Raw genomic sequence first — 20,774 nt, 5'->3', positions numbered from 1 at the left:
TATTGTTGGTGTTATGTAAGCTTTCCAGTGTAGGCATATAATAAACCTTTTTAACCTAATCTTCACATGATATTGCAACAGATTGGGGCAGCTTTTCTTTTGATTCTTCTTCTTATTGTTGTGGCTATTGGTGTTATTCACTACTGGGCTTCAAATAACTTCTACATGACCAGCTTCAAAGAGTGATGTCTTCAAGTTTCAAATCCAGTCTACTTTGATTGATCTTGAAGATGCAAAAGAGCTTTATGCATACATTGCGGCAGAGAAGTAATTTTCCATGCATGCTTTTCTCTTCAGGAGATAAATATGATAGATACATAAGTGTAAAAACCCAATTTAGTGTTACTAGTACCTGATTTATATTTATACATGTAGTTAGTCTTTCATTTTGGTTTGTAACAATCTTTTATTTATAACAATCTTTTATTTATAACAAATGTCAAAAATTTACACACTTTGTCTATAAACTTGTTAATACATCACTTCTAATGAATAAATACTGATATTAAAAAAAAATTGTACATCACTTTTAATGAATAAATACTGATGTCTCAAAAGCAATTGTATATCAATTTTAATAAAGAAAAACTGATGTAAAAAAGTTAATTTACGTCACTTTGTAAAAAACTGATGTCAAAGACTGACATGTTCAAGTCTAAATTGAACATAGACATCACTTTGTTTGGGATAAAACTGATGTATATGAGCCAGTATAGATATCACTCTTTACGTAAAAAAATCGATATTTAATATCTGATTTTACATCACCTAAATGAAAAAATTCGATGTCTATGTGGCAAAAAACATAGCTCATTATATGTTTAATATGTTGTAATTGGTGTAATTTATTTATTAAATTACTTATTTTTAACATTTTTTGTAAAAAAACAATGCATGGACATCAGCTAGTTTGCCAGAAACGATGTCTAAGCAAGTAAAGACATCGGGTTTTGGCCGATGTCTAGAATAGACATCACCGACATGAACATCGATTGTCAAACAGCATAGACATCGGCCAAAAACCGATGTCTATGGACATTTTTCTTGTAGTGCCAGGGACAATTATAAGGGCTCTACTGGGTATAGGAATTTGTACACAAAGATAGTGTATGATCAATAAAGGATCTACCCCTTCCAGTGAAGGAAGAGAATGTTCAATGCTGATCCACTTATGCTAGTTCAGGAATCTCTGGCCAGAGTGAATGAAATTAAAAAGGAGTTTCTAATTTACATTAATTAGAACTAAGCATAGTGAAAGGGAAAGCATATGATTAAATAAGATAGGCTTGACACAAGTTCCATGCCTTGTATTTAATCATGACATTGCAGGGTATAAGGAATTGGTTGTACGGTAACTATTCACTGAATAGGTTCTTGGTATTCTAAGCAGTGAATTCGTATTATCCGGATAGCCGCGATATGCTGAGAAGTATCCCCCACGATGTAGAATAAATATGATTAATTTATTAATTAATCATATTTAATAAATTAGAGAATTTATATAAATAATGATAAAATAGTTTTATTATAAATTATTTCTACTACCGGCTTAATATTGAACCTACAGGGTCACACCATAAAAGAGAATGATTTAATGGTGGAGGAATTAATTAATAATGGCTGGTAATTATTTATTTGTGAAATAAATAATTAATTAGCAAATTTAATAATTGATTAAATGAGATTTAATTAATTATAAATTAATTAAGAAAAGTTCTTAATATTATTAATTAAGAATTTAATTTTGGAAATTAAATCAAGTGAGAGAATTATTTTTCTTAAGTGTTTAGAAAAGGGATTAATGATTAAAAGGTATTTTAATTATTAGTTAATTGGTTAATAAGAATAATCAATTAAAGGCTTAATAATAATAATATTTTATGGAAAATTTTCAGCTGAAAATTTTGCCTATAAATATACTATTATAAACACTATTTGCCTCAACATAAAAAAAGTTAAGCAAACCCTAATTCTCCCACCCCTTCCTCCTCCATTACATTGATCTCTTGGTGGATACCGGTGGAGTGCTTCACACTTGAGGAGCAGCTGCTAGGGATCTTCGCTCATCGTTCTTGGATCGCTTTTAAAGGTTAGAAATCGATCCCATATGATTTAATCACGATTTGCATGCCTTTATTTGGATTTTATATCAAGAAAATTGTTTTACCATGCTTCTGTGATGTATAAAATCCTACACTCCTTGTATTCTTGTTAATTTCTCAATGAGACTGTCATTGGCTTCCACTCCTTTGGAAGAGATCTAAGGAACTTGAGGTTAGAGTCTTTTGTTTGATAGACTCTTCCATGCAACTTCAAAGCATTTAGTAGTTTTTAAAAATCTACTAAAAATGTTAGTGAGAGACTCACTTTCTTCACAGTGGAAATGCTCATATTGCTGAATCAGTAGCTGCATCTTGTTTTCCCTCACTTGTTCAGTACCATTACAAATTATCTGAATTGTGTCCCAAACCTCATTGGCTGTTTTGCATTTAATGATGTTATCAAACATATCACCATCAACTCCATTAAATAATATGTTCATGGCCTTCTTGTCTTTCTTGACTTGCTCAATATCAAGGTCTAACCATTCATGCCTTGGTTTGGGAACAGATGGTTCATTTTCAGTTGCAACTCTCATTGGTACATGAGGACCTCTCTCTATGCAATCCACATAGGCCTCATCTTGGGAGAGAAGATGTAGGTGCATTTTTACTTTCCAGTGGTGGTAATTATCTTTGTCCAGAAATGGAATTTTGACTCCAACATCCTTCTTGTTCATCTTGCTTTTTGTTGTGATATTTACACTCTTTATACTTCAAGATCTTGCTCTGATACCAATTGTTAGTCCCTAAAAATACAACAAGAATTACAGAAAGGGAATTGAATGTAATTCTTACCCTTTTTCAAAATCAAACAAGTTCTAACTTGATAAAATATGGTAGTAATCAAAACAAAGGCTTTTAAAACTTTCTGGTGGATTTTAAAGTATCCACCAGATATATATATATATATATATATATATATATATATATATATATCAGTGAGAACTCTATGAAGCTTAAATGGCTCACAGCTGCTTTACAAGTTGAATAATCAAACTACAGAGAGATTCTTGACAAGTACAACTTTTTCTATCTCCCTTTAAAATGTGTTTGCTTAGTTGAAATGCTCTACTAGCTACACTTGGTTTATATATCATCAAGTTTATATGACAATAAGACAAGATAATAAAACAAAACATATCTAGTCTAACTCCATGCTGCTTCACTACTCTATTCTAGCATCTTTGAATATCTTCACAATTGCATGGAAATGGTAATGCTTCTTTGTTCTTAAATTCCTGGTTCACAGGCTGCCACATTCCTTTTGCAAACACCCAATGCATGTGACTATGTTGTCACTGTCAACAGATTTTTGAGTTTGATCATCCGTTGGGTACATGTTTATCATACGTCGGGTAGCTTTGTTGATCATCCGTCAGGTAGCTTTGTTGATCATCCGTCGGGTAGCTATTTGTCACATGACTCCATTTCACTTATACAAAATTACAAGACATATCATATTTACAATTAATCAACCTATTCTCCATATCCACTAGTAGTCAACATGACTCATATAATCCTGCAGAATCTACACAGAGTTGTTTGCAGAAATGTGCTACAGTTCTTATTTGTTACAAAAGCTACTCACTCGATGGATGTCAAATGGTCATCCATCGGGACTATGGAGTTCATCCGTCGGGACTATATTTAATCATCCGTCGAGTGCTACAAATTACATTAAGTTGAATCTACTAAGGTGTTTTGTTAATGTAATCATCAAGTACACAACATATTCCTAAAAAACCCCGCATGACCAAGAAAACTGCGAATTCCCTTAGTGGAGGAAGATTTTCGACGACCCCCGCCTTGGCTTTGTCCACCTCAAGACCCTTACTAGAAACCTTGTGATAAAAAATGATGCCTTGGCGCACCATGAAATGACATTTCTCCCAATTGAGAACCAAATTGGTCTCAACGCACCTTTTCAGCACTAACCCAAGATTGTGCAAGCATTCATCATAAGAAGTTCCAAAGACCGAGAAATCGTCCATGAACACTTCTACATAATATCCAATCATTCAGAGAAGATATCCATCATGCATCTCTGAAAAGTGGCTGGTGCACCACATAGCCCAAAAGAAACTCCCCTGAATGCAAAAGTACGAAAAGGACATATGAATGTAGTTTTCTCTTGATCTTCTAGAGCGATACAAATCTAAATATAACCCGAATCGCCATCCAGAAGACAGTAGTAATTATGCCCAGCCAATCTATCAAGCATCTGATCAATGAAAGGAAGAGGGAAGTGATCTTTCCTTGTAGACTTGTTCAGCTTTCGATAATCCATACAAACTCTCCACCCCATGACTGTTTTTATAGGAATAAGCTCATTCTTCTCATTTTCTACCAAAATAATACCTCCTTTCTTTGGCACACACTGAATTGGGCTCACCCATGAACTGTCAGAAATAGGATAGATGATCCCTGCATCTAGCCACTTTAGGATTTCCTTTTTCACAACCTCTTTCATGATCGGATTTAGCCTTCTATGTTGCTCAACAGTAGGCTTGCTTCCTTCCTCTAGCAGAATTTTGTGCATACAATAAAAAGGGTTGATTCCCTTGATATCTGCTATAGTCCAACCAATTACCGATTTGAATTCTCTAAGAATGCTCAAAAGCTTTTCCTCATCGCCACCTGAAAGGTCAGATGCAATAATAACAGGCAAAGTAGATGCATCACCCAAAAATGCATACCTCAAATGTTCAGGTAAAGGCTTCATCTCAAGAGTAGGAGCTTCCTCAATAGATGGCTTGAGGCGCTTTGGAGAACTTTTCGGCTCCTTCAATCCAAGAGATTCAAATGGCATTTCCAAACATCGCTTCCATGGAGAAGCATTCAAATATTGTAACTGCCGGTCGCTTTCCTCATCTTCACTATCGGAATCCCCCAATAAGGCTTTCTCTAAGGCATCTGACTTTAGCACATGATCCAATTTTAAAGTAACCACAGATTCGACCAACTCAACCTTCAAGCACTCTTCTTAATCATTATGGAATTTCATGGCATTAAAAATATTGAAGGTCACATCCGGATCCTACACTCGCATAGTGAGCTCACCCTTCTGCACATCAATCAAGGTTCGGCCTGTAGCCAAGAAAGGTCTTCCCAAGATTATGGGAATCTTTTTATCTTCCTCTAAATCAAGAATAACAAAGTCAGCAAGAAAGATGAGTTTGTCCACCTTGACCAATACATCTTCCACAATTCCTCGTGGATATGTAATAGAGCGATCGGCCAACTGCAAGGACATATATATAGGCTTTGGATCAGGTAGACCCAACTTTTTGAAGATAGATAATGGCATCAAGTTGATGCTAGCTCCCAAGTCACATAAGCATTTGTCGAATGACACTTTTCAAATGATGCACGAAATAGTGAAGTTTCCAAAATCTTTAAGCTTCGGAGGCAACTTTTGTTGCAGCAAAAAACTACATTCCTCCGTTAGGGCAACGGTCTCTAAGTCATCTAGCTTGAATTCCGAGCGAGAATACCTTTCATGATCTTCGCATAACTAGGCATTTTTTCAAGAGCTTCAGCGAAAGGTATATTGATGTGAAGTTTCTTGAAAACTTCCAAGAACTTAGCAAATTGCTTGTCCATCTTTTGCTTAGGAAAAGGAGGTGGATGATAGACCTGTTTTTCCCCTGTATTACCCTCAAGAGGAGTGTTAACAACAATTGTCTTCCTTGCTTCCACTTCTACTTCCTTAGGCTCTTCTTTATCAGCCACTACTTCATATTCTGGAGCCTTAGCTTTTGCAAGATTTTCAACCTTTCCAGACCTCAATATAATTACCTTAACATTCTCCTTAGATTCCTTCTTACCTGGTACTTCAGTATCACTAGGATGTGTTCCAGGTTGACGATTCAGTAACACATTAGCAATATGCCCAATTTGATTCTCCAGTGTCTTGATAGAAACACCTTGGCTCTTGCATATGACCCTCAACTCCTCCAATTCAGGTTTTTCATTAGCTTGAGGTAACTTCTGAAGTTGAAGTTGTTGCCTTGGTGCATATTGTGGTTGTTGAAAACCAGGAGGGTTATACTTTTTTGCTGTGTATGGATGATAAGGTTATTGCACCACATTCTGATTATTGCTCCAGCTGAAGTTAGCATGATTGTGGTTGTTGGGATGATAGATGGTTGGAGCTTGATGCTGTGATCTCTGAAAGTTGCTCACAAAATGAGCAGATTCGCTAGAAATAGCACACTACTCAGTCTCATGTGCCCTCGCACAAAGCTCACAAACATTAGTGATTTGATTAACTTCATGATTTGCCAAAGAATCCACTTTCATCGTCAAAGCTTGAAGTTGAGCAACTATCGCAGTAGCTGTATCCACTTCTAGAATTCATGTTACCTTGCCTTACAACATTATTTGTGTAGGATACTGGTATTCATTAGCTGCCATTAGCTCAATCAACTCATAATCTTCTTTATAGCTTTTGGCCCACAAGGCTCCTCCAGACGCTGCATCGAGCATAGGTCTAGATTGTGCGCCTAAACCATTATAGATACAGTTTATGATCATCCAATCAGGCATGCCATGTTGTGGGAACTTCCTTAGCATCTCCTTATTGCGATCTTAAGCCTCACACAAAGATTCTCCAGATTTCTACGCAAATTGAGTAAGAGCATTCCTGATTGTAGTCGTCTTTGCCATAGGGAAGAATTTAGTGAGAAACTTTTAAGAAAGATCCTCCCATGTAGTAATAGAGCCTGCTGGTAGAGAATGTAACCAACACTTAGCCTTATCCCTCAGAGAAAATGAGAAAAGTCTCAGCTTGATAGCATCTTCAGTCACCCCATTGAACTTAAAAGTGTCGCAGATGTTGATGAAATCCCTGATGTGCATGTTGGGATCTTCTATAGGAGAACCCCCAAACTGAACTGAATTCTGTATCATCTGAATCATGCTTAACTTGATCTCAAAGGTGTTAGCCGAGATGGATGGCCTGAAAATGCTTGACTGAATATCATTGATCTTAGGCTGAGAATAGTCCATCAACGCCTTCGGATTTTCTGCTTGATATGCCATTACTACTATAGCTGGTTCCTCAACTTTCTCTTTTTCCTCTATTTTCTCTTCATCCTCGATCTTCTCTTTTTCCTCAAACTTGTCGATGAACCACAACTTCTTCCTCCGCTTGATCCAGAGTTCTCTTACGAGATCGCGAATGCGTATGCATACACGCTCGCTAGAGTACCTGAAACACGCAAAGAAAACAATTAAGTAACAATGTCCGAGTCAATGAACTTTAATGATCACTGATGAAAAACACATAAACTAAAAATTAACACAAAGTCCCCGGCCGCGGTGCTAAAAACTTTTTAGGGCTAGAAAAAGCGCTAAATTTCACGCAAGTATACGCGTTCGCAAGTAATATAGAATTCTTTCTAGTTCTTTCCCACAGAAATTGGTTTAGGTTAACTTTACGGCTTATGCACTTATACAACAATGATATAGCTATTATTCAATGCTCAGATGAATAACAAGTTGGTTTTGATTATAACTAAGATACTACTTAACATGTAAGAAAATAATAGATGAAAGGGTTTGAATATTATATGAGACAAACATGGGATTCTAACTTCATTAAATACTTCATTCAAAGTCCTCTTGTTCTTAACCTTAGCATGCAATGGTGATGACACTAATCAGATAACACGAAACTGCTAAATGCCAACTTTTGTTGCATAAATAACATACTACCAAACATCCACAAAAGAGATAGAAGTTGAATAGACACCAAATATGTTGAGACCCTATATGTCTATAGAATTTGACAACACAAAGATTTAATGCGCAAGTTATCTAGATTACATAGGGCAAGTAAGATGGTTAAAATTACCTACACATGATGTAATATAATTACATGAACCTATGCTAGCATGGCAAGTTCTAAACCTCTAAATTCACTCTCGCTTCATTAGAGATTAACACACTATCTTATATGTTCGCGACGCACATAAGACGAATAAGCACAACCAATACTAGGTTATTATACAATCATCACACACTAACATATCGAAACAAGATTAACTATTGAAATCCATAAATAAATCTGCTAGAACCCCACGATAATGATTAGCCCATAATCGGACTCATCATCAACGTGGGTTCCGATGAAAGCATGGTATAATAAACGTAGTCTTTATACTGAATAAATAAACCAAGTACGTGAACAAGAGTATAGGTTCAACAAATAAGAAAACTAGCATCCAAGAGTACAATTTAAAACTAAGAATCACATGAATAAATTAGATCATCTTCGCCTTCGTTGAATTGTGTTGTATGGTCTTCTTACGCCTTCTCCTTAAGCTCTGGTACGTCTTGTTATGAAAACGATCTTTATTTATGTATATATAGCAGCCCATGCAGAGTAGAAATCCAACGAATCAAAATTCCATGAGAAACAGGATTTTATTTCCCCGACCTAGCGCGGGCGCGCGCTTAACCAGCGCGGGCGCGTTGCACTTCTGCTTTCCTGGCGCGGTCGCGCGCTACTATAGCGCGAGCGCGCCGTCTCTCTGGAGAAAATTCTGATTTATTATTTTCTTATTGGCTTGAGCTTGTATTTTCACGAGCATTATTCCCGACACATTCCTAGCACCATATTAGCATCAAAATAATTCCAATTCACCTGAATTCCTGATAAATGCCTGAAATGCAAAACACTACAAAAACACGTTAAAAACACTAACAACTTGAGTTCAAAACACCAATTCAAAGCTTTACGTAGCTTTATAAGATGACTTAAAAGCCACTCAATAAAATACAAATAAGTAAACCGTGAAAGTAAAAGAATTCGAGTCTGTGAACTTTAACGACCACTGATGTCAAGCATATAAACTAAAAATTAACACCGAGTCCCCTACAACGGTGCCAAAAACTTGTTAGGATGAAAAGATGCACTAAAATTCATGCTAGTATACATATTCGCAAGTAGTATAAGATATCAGTCGGATTCCTTCCCACAGAGACTAGTTTCGATTAAGTTTAACTTATGCACCTATTCAATAATGTATGGATATCGCTCAATGCTAAGACAAATAACAAATTGGATTTTTATTAAACTAAGATATTATACTAAATAGCATTAACTAATAGAATTGAGGTTGAATTACTTATATGAGACAAACATGGGATTTAAACTTTATTAAATACTTCATTCAAAGTTATTGTTCTTAACCTTAGCATGCAGTGGTGATGACAACAAATCAGATAACACGAAACTAGTAAATGCCAACTGTCGTTGTACGAATACCCTACTACCAGACATCCACAAAAGAGATAGAAGCTGAATAGACACCAATTATGTTCAGACCCTATATGTCTATAGAATTTGACAACATAAAGGTTTAATATGCAAGTTATCTATCGTGATTACATAGGGCAACTAAGATGGTTAAAATTACCTACGAATCAAGTATAATAAATACATGAACCTATGCTAGCATGACAAGTTCTAAATCCCTATATTCATTGTCGATTCAATAGAGATTAACACACTATCTTATATGTTAGCTATGAACATAAGACGAATAAGTACAACCAATACTAGGATATCAAACAATCACCACACACCAAGATATTGAAACAAGTTAACTATAGAAATCTATAAATAAATCCGTTAGAACCCCACGATAACGATTAGTTCATAACTGAGCTCATCGTCACCATGGGTTCCAATGAAAGCATGATAATAAACAATATAAGAGTACTAGGGTTCAAAGAAAAATTAAAAACAAGCATCCAAGTATCAACTATACTAAAGAAAATAAAAGTCTTTTTCTCCGTAGCAATCTCGTGCTCTCTAGGTCTTCTTATTGCTCTCCCCTTGCTCCTTGTTGTTAAAAACATCTTTTTATTGATATATATAGGCTCCAGGATTACCAAGACTCTCAAAATCTTCACTTTTGACTAAAATCAGGATTCTGGTGCAGAAACAGGGCGCGGGCGCGCTATTTTCGGCCGCAGTCGCGCTGGAATAGTGATTTCTGGAGCGCGGGTGCTCTAGTTCTGGCGCGGCCGTGCTGGTTCTGGCACGACCGCGCTGGCCTTCTGGAAATTTTATGACAAATCTTCTTTTATCCGTATCTTGAGTTCTGCTCATCAGAATTAAGCAATTCAACTGCCCACGCAAAGCTAACAAGATTCTATACAACTTGAAAATGGCCTAGGCTTCTAATTCTGATCTCTTTTCAGAATATTCCCTTGAAAAGCTCCTTTCTTCATTTAATTGATGCCTATAATATAAAAATACAAAAACATATCAAACATATCAACAACTTGAGTCCAAACCACCGACTTAAGCTTATAATGAAGCGTTTCAAGTAGATATAAAATCCACTTATCAATAAACTTGTGAGGAAAGATCTTATGAGAGGATTGCCCAATGCAGTGTTTACTCTTGATGTCTTATGTGACTCATGCCAGAAAGCCAAGGAAAGAAAAACATATTTCAAGAGTAAAACTGAATCCTCCATTCTTGACCCATATCATGTACTTCATATTGATCTCTTTGGTCTAGTGAATGTCATATCAATTGCCAAGAAGAGGTATGCACTCGTAATTGTTGATGAATATACAAGATACACGTTGGTGTATTTTCCGCACACCAAGGATGAATCGCCATCCATTCTTCTTGATCATATGAGGGAGCCTGGAAAAAGGATCAACATACAAAGTGAAGATCATCAGAAGTGATAATGGAACTGAATTCAAGAATAGCTCTATGGAAGAGTTCTACAAACGTAAGGGGATAAAAGAAGAGTTTTCTGCTTCTGAAACTCCACAACAAAATGGAGTTGTTGAAAAGAAAGAAATGAACTCTCATAGAAGCTGCAAGAACCATGCTAGAAGAAGCAAGATTGCCTACCGACTTCTGGGCTGAGGCTGTGCAAAGTGCTTGCTTTACACAAAATGCAACATTGATCAATAAAAATAATTAGGTGAGATAAAAACAGTCAGAAAGAACAGGTCCAGGTTCCTGCATCAGAACCTGAGACAGAAGAAGCTGAAGAGTCAACCCTTCATAAGGAGAAAGCAGCTGAAGATTCTGGCATTCAGAAAAGAAAAAGGTCTTCACATTCTGATATAGATCATGTCACCCCTCCATCTAGAAAATCAAAATTGAGGAAGATGAGAGCAGGTGTGCATATTGCACAAACTCAATCTGAGGATGCTGAAGATGCTGAGGAAGGGGATCAGGAATCTCTGATCTCATCAGAACCTATTATGATTGAAGCCCTGCCAGCAGCTGAAGAAGTTCTGATTTAGGAATCTGAAATTCCTGAAGTCCACTGATCAGAACCTGTACAAGAATATGTGATTTCTCCCCCTCACTCTCCAATAAAAGCTACAGATGATGTTGAAGAATAAGTGGCAAGTCCTGAAATAGATATTCATAATTTGAATATACCTAATATTCTATATCTAGAAGCTCCAACTACAAAACAGCCAACTCCTGTTACTTCTCCAATTTTACAGGCTGAGATACCAACAACACCAATTCTTGATCTTGGAACTGAAGATCAGAATTTAGACAAACCTGCAACTACTTCAGAGTCTCCTACAACCACACACACCTTGGTGTTATCTGAAGATGAGGAGATTCTAGCAAGTTCTGGAGAGTCAGCTCCAGTAAACACTCCAGTGCCTACAGGAAATGAGGCATTTTCCAGTTTGAGGAAGAGGCTGCTCCAGTTCCATGGGAGGAAACCTTTAGAGGGGCTGAGTGGATGCATAAATAAAATGATACTGATTTTATTCCCAGCCCACATGTTCTGACAGAACATGTTTCAAAAGCTGATGAGTTGCTGACAAGTTCTGACTTCAAGCATCAACTAAAGGTCACTGCTCTCAGTACAAGAACTCCACAAGGTCAACACTCCAAGACTCATGCAAAGGTTGATAAACTTCTGGAAACAGCTGATAAGCTAGCCATGATACAAAATCTAGACAAGAAGAGGTTTATCAGACCAATTTAAGAAAAAATGAATGCTATTGAGCTTGTTCAAGCCAAGCAGCAGGCCCAACTGGATGAGGTATTACAAAATCAAGCTGCTCAACAAACTCAGTTAAATGAGATCCAATCTTCAGTAGAACTCCTTCTTTCTCTACTCCTGACAGATGATGCCAAAAGGGGGAGAAGGTAGTTAAGTCCAAATTCTCACCAAGCCAAACACTGAAGAAAAAGGATGATCATGGAGATGACCAGGGAAACTCTGAAAAGAGTAGAGGTCAAAGTCAAGGGAAGCAGTTGAGCAGAATTCCCACTCAACAGAAAAGTTCTCATCAGAGAATGTCTGGTAGCAAGAACTCTGATAGATCTGCTATTCAAGGGAGGAATAAGGAAGGAAAGAAGCCAATATATCATGATGTTCCTTTGTTGATCACAAATACTGATACTTCAAATACTGATGATCAAGTTCTGACAACTACTTCTGATGTGATAGTCCAAACTGGAAGCCAAGAGTCACAGAAGTTTTTGCAGACTTTGAAATTCAAAGGAAAGAAAGCAACATTCTTCTACAAAGATCCCAAAATTCAATTTGTTGATGAAGAATTGGCGAAGAGACTATTCCTTAAGGATAATCCAGGAGTGGATTTAGAGGAATTAAGTGAAGAAGAAGCTAGATTTGCTGCTGAGAAGAGCAAACCCAAGTCAAAAGCTTATGATGCTAAAAAGCCACCAAGGCCAAAAGAAAAGGGGATTGTGATAAGAGAAAGATCTGCCACAGAGATTCCTAGATCAAGGACTAGATCTCAAACTACTACTGATCCCAAAGAAAAGGGAAAAGGAAAAGTTGGGGAGACAGTCAAGAAATAGAAGATGAAGATTCCTCAAATTTTGATGGATCTTGTATGCAAGATGGTTCAAGTCTTTGATGATGCTGCTGCTGAAGATGAAACAGTTGAAACCATGAAGAGAAAGAGGATGAAAAAAGAATCTAAGACAACCTCTGACATAACTCAAGTTGTTCAGAGTGAAAAAGTTCAGAACTTAATAAATCCTGAAGATATTTCAGAACAGCAAGCTACAGATGAAACTACAAATCCTGACCAATTTATCAAGACATCAACCTATTACACTACTCAAGTTGACATAGACAACTTAACATTAAAAGATAAGAAGAAGCTGCTATGGAATAAGTCTATTCCAGTTCAGCCTAAGACAAATCAGATGTTGAATCAACTTGCAGCATTTGGGGTAAAAGCCAAGCAAGCTAGAGACACTTCTGGATTAGGTTCTGACAGAGAGAAATTGCAGACTGGGATAGAAGTTGATATTAGAGATCCATTCACATTGACTAACAAGCCATATGAAGAGATCACACAGAAGCACCTTGACAAAGTGCTTTCTGCTCAAGTAGTGATGGATACTTATAATGGTTATGAAGAAAAAGAGAAATTGATCTTATTTCTGATTGATGGCAGAACTTATAGATTATCTGACTCTGATGTGCTGAAGAAATCTGTCAAAGAGCTCCAAGATATTCATTATCTACTGGAGGTAAATTCTGATGTTATCAGGAAATGGTCAGAATATATTCTGAAGATAATAAGAGATTTACTCAGAATTTCTGGTGCAAGAATGATAGAGTATACTCCAATGATGACTGAGGATGATGGAAGAGAAATTCCTTTGAGGAAGAATTCTGCTAAGGTAGAAGTAATTCTTAAAGGAAGATGCTTTTGCTATAATGAAGATTCTACACATCCAAGGGTAATCAGACTGGGAGATGGACTTGAAAGAAATCCAATTTCTGCACTCAGAGCTGCCATATATCAGATTGGTGACACTGAAGATGAAGAACTGTAGCAAGTCAAAGCTCAGTTACTTGAAGTTAAAAGAAATGCAGAGACCAAGCTGGTATCAGACTTTGCAAGGAATCATTATGGATTCAGGCTGATTCAGTGAATTTGGTAAAGGCTGCATGGACTGTAAGTTGTATTTAGTTGTACATATAAACTCTCATTGCATTTGTACTTAAATGTTTTTGACATCATCTAATCTATAAACTTGTATATTTTTATAATTTACAAGTTGGGGGAGATTATTAGATATATTTGTGATGTCATGTCTAATCTGATTTGTTTAGTTTCAGAACTTACTATCAGAACTTAACTGGAAATCAGAACTTACTGAAGACAGGAAGTTATCATAAATTAAGCCATCAGGATTTACATCAGAACTTAAGTGCGGATACACTTAAGGGATGAAAAACGACTGATTTATAGGAAAGGATCTGGATTAAACAAAAGAAGATATGCTTGGAGAGTTGTACAGCTAAAGGACTACAGTAGATAATCTCTGATTGATGTATTTTAGGAAACATAACATATCATATCAATTAGGAGATATCTTGTAACTGTGTAGTATATAAACACATATTAGGGTTTACACTATATGTGTTATCATTCACGAGAATATTATTTATTGTAACCCTAGCAGCTCTTAGTAATATCATACATCACTGAAAGAGTAGATTAAACCTACTGTAACAGAGTTTGATATATTGAATAAATTTTTTTCTGTTACATACTTATGTTTATAATCGAATTGATTGTAGATATTATATTCAACCCCCTTCTATAGTATCATTGAGGCCTAACAACATAAAAGGATGAACCTCGCTTCGAGGATTATCTAGTTGTAAAAGAGTATACAGATGTGTTTCCCGATGAGCTACCAGGTTTCCCACCACATAGGGAGGTGGAGTTTACTATTGAACTTGTTCCAGGTGATGCGCCTATTTCTAAGGCGGCTTATCGAATGACACAACTTGAGTTACAAGAAATGAAGGAGCAGTTGCAAGAATTGTTGGATAGGGGATTTATCAGGCCAAGTGTGTCTCCATGAGGCGCTCCTGTGTTATATGTGAAGAAGAAGGATGGTTCCATGAGATTATGCATTGACTATAGGGAGTTGAATAAAGTGACTGTCAGAAACAGGTATCCTTTACCATGCATTGATGACTTCTTTGATCAGTTACAAGGGGTGAAGTACTTTTCAAAGATATATTTGAGATCATGTACCATCAGTTACGAGTTAGGGAGGAAGATATTCCGAGGACTGCATTTCACACTCGTTATGGTCATTTTAAGTTTCTCGTGATGTCCTTTTGGTTGACGAATGCACCCGCGGTATTTATGGAGTTGATGAATCGGGTTTTTCATGATTATTTGGATAAATTCATGGTGGTCTTCATCGATGATATCTTGATATACTCTAGGAGAAGAGAGGAGCATGAGGAGCATTTACGTACTATACTTGAAATTTTAAGGGAGAGAAAGTTGTCTGCAAAATTGTTCAAGTATGAATTCTGGTTGGAGGAAGTGGCATTTTTGGGGCATATTATATCTGGTAGAGGCATTGAGTTGGATCATGCGAAAGTCGAGGCTATTACTAATTGACCCAGACCTAGAAACGTGATAGAGGTTAGGATTTTCTTGGGTTTAGCAGGTTACTATAGGCGCTTTATGGAGGGTTTCTCTTCCATAGCTTTGCCATTGACTCAACTAATGAGGGAAGGCGTTAAGTTCGAGTGGAACGATGATCGTGAGAAGAGTTTTCAGGAGTTAAATAAGAGGTTAGTATCTGCTCCAATACTTGTGTTACCATCAGGGAGTGGAGGTTTTTAGGTTTATAGTGATGCTTCTAAGAGAGGATTGGGGTGTGTTCTTATGCAACATGGGAAAGTGATTTCTTACGCTTTTAGGCAGCTTAAATCCTATGAGGTGAACTCTCCTACCCATGACTTGGAGTTAGCAGTAGTGGTCTTTGCTTTGAAGATCTGGAGATATTATCTTTATGAAGAGACTTGTGACATCTTTACTGATCACAAGAGTTTGAAATACATCTTTACTAAGAAAGAGCTTAATATGAGGCAGTGAAGCTGGCATGCACTTCTTAAGGATTATGATGCAAATATTCACTACCATCCAGGAAAGGTGAATGTAGTGACAGATGCTCTTAGTAGAAAGAACTTGGGGAGTGTTGCATCTCTCATTACTCAGCCACACCTTATTTTAGATTTGGAGCGGTTGGGTATTAAGTTGTATGGTAGAGGGTTAGGAGGTAGCATTGCAAGTTTGAAAGTGGAACCAAATCTTCTTTCAAGAGTTAAGGAAGCTCAGAAGAGTGATACATGTTTGGAATCTGTTAGATCTGAGGTGGCAGGTGGCAAGAAAAAACATTTTTGTGTTGATGATGAGGGCATGATATGGTTGGGTAGTAAACTGTGTGTGCCCGCCGACTCGATAATTTGTGAGGAAATTTTAAAGGAGGCTCATAGTTCTTCATTCTCTATTCATCTAGGTTCCACTAAGATGTATAGGGATTTGAAGAAGCATTCTTGGTGGAGTGGAATGAAGGGAGACATAGCTGAATTTGTGGGGAAATGTCTTACATATCAACAAGTGAAGATAGACCATCAGAGGCCTAGTGGATTATTGCAGCAGCTAGATATTCCAGTTTGGAAGTGGGAAAATATTACTATGGATTTTGTGACTCATTTTCCGAGAATGTTGAGGAAGAATGACGTTATATGGTTGGTGGTTAATGTTAGGAATATATGTGCATTAGTTTGATGATATGTTTAACAAAACACTTAAGTAGAAATCTAGTGTTTGTAGCCTCAACGGATAAGACCATTTTGGCTATCCGTTGATGGTGTAGCTTTACTTAGAAATAAGTCTAGTGTTGTAGCACATCTCAGTCTCTAAATTTGAGATATAATTCTTAAATGTTGAGGGATATTATAAGTCATGTTGACTACTAGAGGATATGCAGATAGGAAGGCTAATTGTAAGTATTTCATGCCTTGTAATTTTGTATAAATGAAATGGTGTCAACGGATAACTTAAAGACCTTCAACGGATGAGAAACAAAGCTTCAACGGATGTCTCTAAAGCTTCAACGGATGAGTGCATCAAAGGATGAGTGCATCAACGGATAGAGCTTCAACTGCTAACACATCAACGGATAAAGCCATCAACGGATGAAGGCTTCAACGGATGTTCTGTTGAATAGCAGTTGACAAGTGGTAGTTGTACCTACAAACAGAGGCACATGGGTTGACAGAGACAACTGAGATGTGGTAGCCTATTTCAGGAACATCAGAAAAAGCAGCCGTTCTACTCTAGTATAAAGAGGCAATAGTCAACAATGCACTGGAGAAAAATGGAAAAGAAACAAGTGGAGAACTTATTTTATTATTGTATTTTTATCTTTGTATTCACTTGTAAACTTGGTGATATATAAACCAAGCAGTAGCTAGTAATTAGATAAGAATTTTTCCAGAGCTGTTTAGAAAAATCTTGAGAGAAAAATTATCTAGTTTGTACTAGGACGCTGCTGTGATCAACTTCTTGAATCACAGATTTTCTGGAATACCATCTCTGGTGGAACAACAATCCACCAGAAAAGTTTTTAAGGTCTGTTGTGTTCTTTTATATTAGTGTTTGAATATATATCTGTCTGTATTAGCTTAAAGCAATTCATACACTTGGTTATCTTAAACCCACAGCCTTTGAAATTGCTCAAAACTCAAAAAGGTTTTGAGATTTACATTCAACCCCCCTTCTGTAAATCTCATTGTTAGTTCTCTAGGAATAACAATTGGTATCAGAGCAAGCTCTTGACACACAAAGAGTTTAAAGATCTTGGAAACTAACAAAGATGAGTGCACAGAAGAATCCTCCTGTTACCATTATGAATAGGAAGGATATTGGTGTAAAGATCCCTGTCCTGGAAAATGATAACTATCATCACTGGAAAGTAAAGATGCATTTATATCTTCTTTCTCAAGATGAAAGCTACATCAACTGTATTGAAAATGGTCCTCACATCCCTCACAAAGTAGCCACAGCTGCTACTGCAACAGTTGTTGTTGGACAGTCCATTCCCAAGCCAAAAGCAGAATGGACTATTGAAGACATGGAAGAAATCCGCAAGGATAAAAGAGCCATGAACATTTTGTTTAATGGCTTAGATCAAGATATGTTTGACAATGTCATCAATTGCCAAACTGCAAAGGAAGTTTGGGATACTGTACAAATTATCTGTGAAGGAACTGAGCAGGTCAGAGAGAACAAAATGTAGCTTCTCATTCAACAGTATGAGTATTTTCATTTTGAAGAAAATGAATCTTTAAATGACACATTCAATAGATTCCAAAAGCTGTTGAATGGACTGAAGCTGTATGGTAGAGTATACCAAGTCAAGGATTCCAACTTAAAATTTCTTAGGTCTCTGCCAAAGGAATGGAAGCCCATGACTGTTTCTTTGAGAAACTCTCAAGATTATAAGAACTTCACTCTTGAAAGATTATATGGAATTTTGAAGACTTATGAACTTGAAATGGAGCAGGATGAGCTGTTGGAAAAGGGAAAGAGAAAAGGAGGAACAGTTGCTCTTGTAGCTGATAGTGAGAAGATGGAAACCAGGAATGAGGAGAAGACAATGCCAAGTCTCAAAATTGGCACAAGCAAATCAGAATCAAGCAAGGGTAAAGAGCAAGTTGTTGAGAATGAAGACAACTCCAGCCAAGATGACTCTGATGGTATTGATGAGCATCTTGCATTTCTGTCCAGGAGATTTGCAAAGATGAAATTTAGGAAAAACACTAGAGCCACTAAACCTCATAAGAACATGGTGGACAAATCCAAGTTCAAGTGTTACAATTGTGGTACAAGTGGACACTTTGCAAGTGAGTGCAGAAAGCCAACTTCTGAAAAGAAGAAATTTGACCAAGTAGATTACAAAAAGAAATATTTTGATCTGCTCAAGCAAAAGGAGAGGGCTTTCATTACTCAAGAAAAAGACTGGGCAGCTGATGGAGAAGAAGAGGATGAAGATGTGGAATATGTCAACTTGGCTCTCATGGCTGATTCTGAGGAAAATGAAGTTAGTTCATCAAGCAACCAGGTAATCACTACTGATTTAACACAGCTTACTAAAGAAGAGTGCAATGATGCTTTTAATGACATGTCTACTGAACTGTATCATTTGCGTGTGTCTCTTAAATCTCTTGCTAAAGAAAATAGTAGAATTAAAGAGAACAATTTGTTTTTAAGTGATAGAAATGCTGTGTTAGAAGATAAGTTGATTGACGTAGAGAAAACTAAGCTACATTGTATATCTGTTGAAAATGAACTAGCTGAATCTGTTAAGAAAGTAGAAATACTTTCTAATCAATTAGAGAGAGAGCAAGAGGTGATTAAAGCCTGGAAGACATCTAGGGATGTTAGTGCTCAAATTGCCAAGGTCCAAGGAATTGAATCATTCTGTGAGACTGCCTGGGATAAAAACAAAAAGAAACTGGAATTAATTGATGGGCTGTCAACGGATGATGAAAATTATCCGTTGAAGGAAGAAAAGGAGCATCCGTTGAAGGTTCCTCAATTAAAACAGGCAGATGTTTCTAAAAGTGAAAATCTAAAGAAACTCAACAAAAAGTTTGGTTCAATTTCCAAGAACTTTGTCAAAGGAGAAGCAAGCACTTCCAAAGATGTCAGTAAGGTGAATATAGGGCACATGACCTTAGAACAGTTAAAGAATAGGCTCAAAGTGGTTGAGGATAAAAAGGAAACTAAAAGGAAATCTAATAGAAATGGGAAGGTAGGGGTTAACAGACATAACAATTACACACCTGATAAGTATGCTCCTAGAAAAAGCTGTGTGCATTGTAGTAGTGTTAATCATCTATCTGCTAATTGCAAATCTATTAAGAAAACTCCCATTCCTGTACCTTCTTCCATGCCTAATATGTCTGCATCACCTCTGCATGCTATGCCTGTTATGTCTCAACAGAATCCTTATGCACATTTTGCAAACATGCCATATTTTAACAATCCTTATCTTGCTGTATTTGGTATGCCTCAAATGCCATACAATATGTCTATGTGGAATAACATGTTTGCACAATCCATGCCTTATCAAATTCCAAATGTGCTAAATGATTCTGTGACTAACCCTACACCTCAACCAACTACATCTAAGATCAAGGTTGACTCAAAGTTACCTAAGTCTAAAGATGCAGGAGGAATGAAGTCTAGGAGAAAGGCTAACAAGAATGGACCCAAGGAAACTTGGGTACCAAAATCAACTTGATTGATTTTATGGTGTGCAGGGAAAAAGAAGAAATCTATAGTACTTGGACAGTGGCTGTTCAAGACACATGACAGGAGATTTCTCCCTGCTCACAGAGTTTAAGGAGAGAGCTGGCCCTAGCATAACCTTTGGAGATGACAGCAAAGGGTTTACTATGGGATATAGCTTGATTTCAACAAGGAATGTCATAATTGATGAAGTTGCATTAGTTGATGGTCTCAAGCACAACTTACTGAGCATCAGTCAACTATGTGATAGAGGGAATACAATTTCCTTCAATTCAGAAGCCTGTGTTGTCACCAGTAAGAAAGAAAACAAAGTGGTTCTAACTGGAGTTAGAAAAGGAAATGTGTACTTAGCTGACTTCAACTCTACAGATGCAGAATCTATTACTTGTCTCTTCAGCAAAGCAAGTTCAGTTGAAAGTTGTCTATGGCACAAGAAGCTATCCCATTTGAATTTCAAGACAATGAATGATCTAGTCAAAAAGGACTTAGTAAGAGGAATTCCTCTTATTGAATTCTCAAGGGATGGTTTGTGTGATG

General features: G+C 36.8%; 1 non-coding gene across 1 annotated transcript; it reads left to right on the top strand.

Moving 5' to 3' along the window:
• The first annotated feature begins 6,648 nt into the window (after nucleotides 1–6,648).
• LOC141716075 (small nucleolar RNA R71) lies at nucleotides 6,649–6,755 on the top strand. Its single transcript, XR_012572805.1, has one exon. It is a non-coding gene; the product is annotated as a small nucleolar RNA R71 (small nucleolar RNA).
• Nucleotides 6,756–20,774: the final 14,019 nt, after the last annotated feature.

The sequence above is a fragment of the Apium graveolens genome, chromosome 3, assembly GCF_009905375.1.
Source record: "Apium graveolens cultivar Ventura chromosome 3, ASM990537v1, whole genome shotgun sequence".
In the NCBI taxonomy this organism is placed as follows: domain Eukaryota; kingdom Viridiplantae; phylum Streptophyta; class Magnoliopsida; order Apiales; family Apiaceae; genus Apium; species Apium graveolens.
The sequence above is the reverse complement of the archived record's forward strand: the minus strand, read 5'-3'. Positions and strand labels throughout refer to the sequence as shown.